Source organism: Pipra filicauda, unplaced genomic scaffold (assembly GCF_003945595.2).
Source record: "Pipra filicauda isolate LSUMZ 115617 unplaced genomic scaffold, ASM394559v2 scaffold381_size687511_pilon, whole genome shotgun sequence".
Taxonomy (NCBI): Eukaryota; Metazoa; Chordata; class Aves; order Passeriformes; family Pipridae; genus Pipra; species Pipra filicauda.
This window is the reverse complement of record NW_024104511.1, coordinates 535,656-542,379: the sequence shown is the minus strand read 5'-3', so window position 1 is coordinate 542,379 and position 6,724 is coordinate 535,656.

Genomic DNA, 6,724 nt, shown 5'->3' with positions numbered 1-6,724 from the left:
CGGGAGCGGCCCCGCGGGGGGAGCGGAGCCGCCCGGCCCGGCCCGGCGGGAGGGGAGAGGGGCCGCCCCCCGGGGAGGGCATCCATCCATCCATCCATCCGTCCCTCCGTCCGGACACCCGCCCCTCCATCCCTCCGTCTGTCCGGCCGTGCCCCGCAGCTCCGCCGCTGCGGGAGCCAGGGGTGTCCCGTGTCCCCCCAGGGGTGTCCTCTAGCCCCCTTCCCAGCCCAAGCATTTCATCCTCAATTTCTTCTTCATCCTCAATTTCTTCTTCATCCTCAATTTCTTCTTCGTCTGGACTTTTTTCCTCCGTCCTCCTCCTAGTCGGGACCCAGAACTTTTTCCTCCGTCCTCCTCCTAGTCGGGACCCAGAACTCCGGGTGTCCCGCCGGCCCCTCCATGACCCCCCACCCCGGGGGCTCCGCAGTGCCCAGCCCAGCCCAACCCAGCCCAGCCCAGCCCGCAGCCGGGGGGGGGGGGTGATTCCCTTCCTTGGGAAACCCCAATGGCGGCTGCTATCAACCCCCTCCCAGCCGCTCCCAGCACTGCCAGGGGTCACCCCTGGCCAGAGGTTTCATGTTGCTTTAAAACCAAACAACGAAAGCAGGAGCTCTTAGGCTGAGAGGGTGTTCAGTTTGGAGGAGGGAAGTCTCTGGGGAGACCTTAGATCCCCTTCCAGTACCTAAGGGGGGCTTATAAAAAGGAAAGAGAGCAACCTTTTACAAGGGCTGATAGTGCGAGGACAAAGGAGAACGGTTTTAAACTAAAAGAGAAGAGATTTATATGGAATATTAGGAAAAAATTCTTTCCTGTGAGGGTGGGGAGGCCCTGGTACAGGTTACCCAGAGAAGCTGTGGCTGCCCCATCCCTGGAAGTGTCCAAGGCCAGCTTGGATGGGGCTTGGAGCAACCTGGGCTAGTGGAAGGTGTCCCTGCCATAGAACTGGATGGGCTTTAAGATCCCTTCCAACCCAAACCTTTCTGCAATTCTGTGACTCACCACAGCATCCCAGAGTTTGTAAAGGATTTGCTCTGATTGGACTGACATCAAAGTTGAAGGGCTCTTTCCTCCCTAAATCCTCCTGGGAAGCAGAAGGGGTCCTTTGAGGCCTCTTGCCCTTAGGGACAGACCTCTGCAAATCCCTCCTGCAGCTTTGCAGACTGGGTAGTGGCCAGCAAGGGCAGCTGCTCAGCAAGGGATGGGAATTGAAACATATCCAAGGAGCAGACACTGAGCCAAACAGAAGAAGTCCTTAGCAATAATAAACACTTTGAATTTACAAAGATTCCCCCCCTCACCCGTAAATAAATCTGATCTGTGTAAACAACGTTAATGCTTATTGGATAAAATACACAAAACCATTCCTTGGTCAGGCTTCCTCTCCCCAGGGAGTGTTTCATTACTGCCTGCTTCTAAGTAGGTAAATCATGAAATCTTACCTGCAAAGGCTCATGCCTCCAGCCTAAAAGACAAGAAAAAGAGATTTCATGTGTTTCTGAGGAAAAGGTAAGGTTTTAAGCCCTCTCAGGTATCGCCTAACCCAAGCCTTTCTCAGCTGCACCTCTGTAAAGTGGAAGCATTTTATGAGCCTCCAATGCTCTGTTTTAAAGGGAGGAGTGATCTCTACTCTGCCCAGAAAGGGGTGCCTTGGTTCCCTGGCTCTGGGCAAAAATTTAGGGCCGTGAAGCCTGATCTGATGGTTGTGCATTTTTCCAGGCCAGAGTCAGACCCCTTGACCTAACTCCTCCTCCACCAGCTATCATAATTTTTTTTACCAGAGGAAGGCTTAAAAAATAGAACAAAAAGAGGAGGGAGATCAAGCAAAGGTACTGCCAACTGCTGAGTCCTCTGAAAGCAGCAGCCAGTTCTAATTTGTCTGTGAAGAAGAACAGTGAAGATCCCATATGATGGCAGGGCCAAGCACCTGGCATAGGCTCCTGCCTTGTCTCCATGTGCCAGATGCCATTTTGGGAATGGCAAGGTCCCCTTCATTCACACAGCTGGTTTATAGATGTACAAGCTTCTCCCTGGACACCCCCAAGGAGCAGGAACCCCAGATCCTCAAAAGAGCATCTTCCCCTGGGAACACAGGGCTTCCTGTCCTGGGAAGTGCTCACCAGGATCACCACGTTCCCATCATAATCTTCCAAAATGAGGGTTGACGTCCTCGAGACACCAAACCCCACACTGCATCCACCAGAAGTTTGTTGACCCCAAAATGCTGGAAATGAACTCGACAGAGTTTTTTCCCAGTGGAGTGTTTCCCTGGAGACTGAGCAAACAGGGAGTGAGGAGGGACATCCAGCTGTGAGGAGTCAGGGCTGAGCATGGGCAGGGTTGGGACAGCCCCACTGCCACCCTGTGCCCAGCACTGACACCTGTCCTGGGTCCCCTGAGTGACACGCAGGCAAATTCACTGTTTTGATCTACCACTGCTGCTTTACTTCCTTCCCATCCCATCCCTCCCGGTCCTGCTGCCTCCCCGTTCTTCTCCAGTGCATCCCTATTCATTATTCCTCTCCAGCAGGACTTTCTGTACTGCCTAAGCCTTCAATTAGCTTCTGTGAATCCGTCTGAGAGCAGCTCAAGTGTTGCAAAGGAATATTCAAATGCACTTGGCTATCAGACTGTGACAAACCTATTTGTGAAGAACCACTGCTTTGGTTTGCACTGGTTTTAACCTCTGCTTCCAGACGGATGTTTGGTTTGAAATGAAATCCACGGGCAGTGGACTCTGTGCACACTCATACAAATACTCCAAAATCAATCACGTAGAAAATTGCACTTACACAACTAGACCCTTCTCTGCACACATTTCAGACACAACAGCTGCTCCACCAAAAGGGAGGAATCGCAAGACACACCCCAAGGCAAAAGAAGAGATCTTCAGCAATAATAAACATTTATTATTGAAAAAGCTTTTTCCTGTATAAACAAAACTGAAGGCTGAAATAACCGAACCATTAAGATCATAAATATTTTTCACTTTGCTCTGTGAGCTGCACAGAAAGGCCAGAAGGAGAGCTTCTGGAGAAAAAAAAAAAACACCCTTCCAACTCTTCAGTAATAGTTTTAGGGGAAATAATCAACAGCGTAGAATTAAAAGTGGGTTCTTTTGTATTTGTCTGTCATATTAAATTTCTACTATCCTCATAGTATAAGCTATAATATATATAAGATATAATTCCCAAAATAAAAAGTTATAGTGATGCTTGGTGAAACCCACATTCCTGCAACAGGCTGAAAGCCCATTTTATTCCGAGCTGTGATTTCAGGTTGGATTTTTTTTCCCTGGAGTAGCCTCTGCTCTCGTTTTCACAGACTGAGAAAAACCACTGAAAATGAGCATCTTCATTTTTCTCAAACTTAGCAGAATTTATTCAGAAGAATAAATAAATGATCCTTCATTCACTTTACACCTGGGTGTTTATGAAGTGCCCGGCCTTCTGATCAGTGCTATGGCAGGAGACACAGTCCTGCATGGGACACACCAGGATTGGAGCAGCTCCAGCACAAATGGGGCTGAAGCAAACAGCAAATGATGCAGATAGATGGAATCAGAGCATCACAGAACAATATTCCCTGGTGACAGCAGCGCTGACAGCCTGGCCTGGGTTGGCAGCTCAGCAGAGGAGTCAGTTAACTGGTGGGAAATGACTTTAACCACAAGCCTGTCCATGTATTGCTATGAAATACATCCCATCTCATCCCACACGCTCTCTTGGTTCCCTGCTTTCACTATCTGTTCTAACATCAGGGGAATATATTTCCATTCTGTGTCTTTTCAGGTCTTTTTGGAACAACTTCTTCACCCCAAATGCTCCTGCACTTGCCTTCTGGGTCTGCTCTCCCTGTCCCATGTGTTAACAATGTGGCAGATGCTCCCTCACACCACGCCCTTGCTTTCACACATCAGTCTTGTAAAAGGACCTCGATAAAGATCACATAATCCTCCTCGTTTCCCTTTGCAGACAGCTCCATCTGATGTGTCCAGAGCCTGCTGGAAAAGGAAGAGAACTAATCCCACTTGCCTTCACCACACACGGCGGCGGATTCACGGGATTTATGTTCCAGCTCCGCTCAAAACTGTGTCCAAAAGGCCCTCTGCATGTGTGAAGTGTTATTATTACACACAGTAATATAGTAATAAAATAGTAAAATATATATATATATTATGTGAAGTAACATGCAGTAACATAACAGGCCAGGTTCTGAGCAACCTGGTCTAGTGGAAGGTGTCCCCACCCATGACACGTGGGTTGGGATGAGATTATCCTACCCCAGGTTGCTCCAAGCCCTGCCCAACCTGGCCTTGGACACTTCCAGGGATGGGGCAGCCACAGTTTCTCTGGGCAACCTGTGCCAGGGCCTCACCAGCCTCACAGGGAAGAATTTCTTCCTAATATCTAATCTAACCCTGCCCTCTGAGAGTTTAAAACCATTCCCCCTTGTCCTGTCACTCCATGCCCTTTTACACTTACCGTTTGTTTGGCCTCTCTTTTCTGATTAAACTGGAGTTATCACTGTAGCTCTTGTTAGGTCTGGTGAAATTAATCTGCAGTGAGTGATGCTGAAGTGCCTCCCCACAAGCATTTGAGCAGGGTTGCTGCCCTGAGTTACCTCCTGAGCTGGGAAAGGCACCCTCGTCCTGTCCTCAGGGGCCTCGGGGAGCGCCGGCCAAAAAGGCAATTACACACAATATTCTGCTTCCTTTTATTATATCACTGTGATGGGAGAAATATGTGCTTTATCTCCTCCCATATAAACAAAACAATTCTCTTACTTCATCGTATAAGCTTGTAATTATCTTCCCACATTCGATACTTGGAGATAAATCCTTCTAAGAACTCCTCTCCTGTGCCGTTGCTCTCTCATACGCTGACAGGCACACGCACAAAACAAACCCACTGGATCTCAGGAGGAGTGCTGTGGCCAAGCTGATATCCCCTCATCTGTTTCCTATTTTCCCCTCCTTCCCCCTGCCCAATATTGCAGATATACGATACAGTAAAATTGCAGAGCAGGAAGTCACAAGATGTAGCAATTGAACTTTCAGGGAATAATTCAGTGCCACTTAGTCATATCGTCCATACACGAAAAAGAAAAAAGAGAGACAGAAAACAGCTCCCACAGGGCATTTCTAGCTCTCACATGTTCTCATTTTATTCCTTATCCTGCAATTTATCTTCTTGTTTTCAGCAAGCCAGCAACGAAGTAGAAAACCCCTAAGAAATCTTATTCTGACATCTTTCTGGGGAGTATTCATTTCCATGCATAGCTGCATAAGCCATGGAAAAGTCTGTGCCATCGCTGGAGAGCAAACCACTCAATGAGCAGAGTCTACAGACCTTAAAATGGATAAAAGCAAGTTTTTTCTGGCCCAATTCAACTGATTTAAAGGTCTGACAGACGCCCAGAGTCAGCACAGTAATCTGCTGAGGTTGGCTCTGGGCCACGTTGTAATGCAGGAAGAGAGCAAACCTTGGAGCATCCTGAGCCAAATTACAACTGACTGTTATTTTGGGATGCTAAGCTTTGAAATCTGAATTCATTTCGTTTATTAGGATATATTGGAACTTCCTTAAAAAAAAAAAAAGAGAGAGAGAAAAAAAAGCCAACAAAACCCAAGACACTCATTAATTCCAGTGAAATAGAGCAGTGTGGCCTGTGCACAAGCCTCTCCAAATGCACTTCTTGTGATGATGAAGCAGAGAAAAAGAGACATTAAAGCATGGAAGTGCCAGAACATTCATGACTGTACATTTTCCAGTACATTATCCATACCTCTGCAGTAACCCCCAGGGTTTATACAAAGCCCATGGGCTCTAGCAGTTAGGAGAGTATTAAAAATATTTAGAATCACTAAGTGCTGGGAAGTCAAGAAACTGTTTGGAGAACAGCAGAGTGTTTCTCAAGGCTGCAATGCCTTGTTTGAGTCACACCTGCACCAGCAGGAAGAGACGATGCATCTGAGAGAAGAGAAAGAGCTTTAAATCATATAATGAAAATTTAAAAATTATTAATATCTGTTTCATGTAGTATTTGCACATCACTGATATCCCAGTTCTGTAAGGTTATCTAAGTGTTCAAACAACATGTAGATGTGGCACTGTGGCACTTTAGGGACATGGATTAGTGGTGGGCTTGGCAGTGCTGGGTTAAAGGGTGGAAGTGATGATTTTAGAGGTCTTTTCCAACCTAAATATCTGTGATTCTATGAAGGTCTGGGGTCTTTCTTCTGGTTACTCTGTTCTTCAGACAGTGGCCTCCTCAAGCCAAGGTGAAGCAGATAGAAAATAAAACACAGGACAGAGGACCAAACAAGCAGCAATAAACTTAAGGAAAATTAGGTCCTAATAAAGAAAGTCTCCCTTTTTAATAAAGAGGGAGCAAACTTCAAAGACACTAGAGGGACATCTCACAACACATCCAAGTCCTGTCTCCTGTCAGGCCACCACCAAGCAAGCACAGCCTCTCCCACTGTGCATCAGACCAAGCAACCCCCTTCCTTCTGTGTGATGCAGACCTGACACCAGGGAGGGACTGCACAGCTGGCAGGGAGAAAACTGAGCAACCTCCCCTCTTGGTTTCAATAACAGCTCGGAAAGATGCCTGCTAGGAGGGGAAAACCAGTGCTGAGCCAGCCCTGGCACAGAGAGATGGGCAAGGCAATCTGAACGTGTGTTAGAATCCACTTACACAGCAAACACCAGTTTCTGCTGGG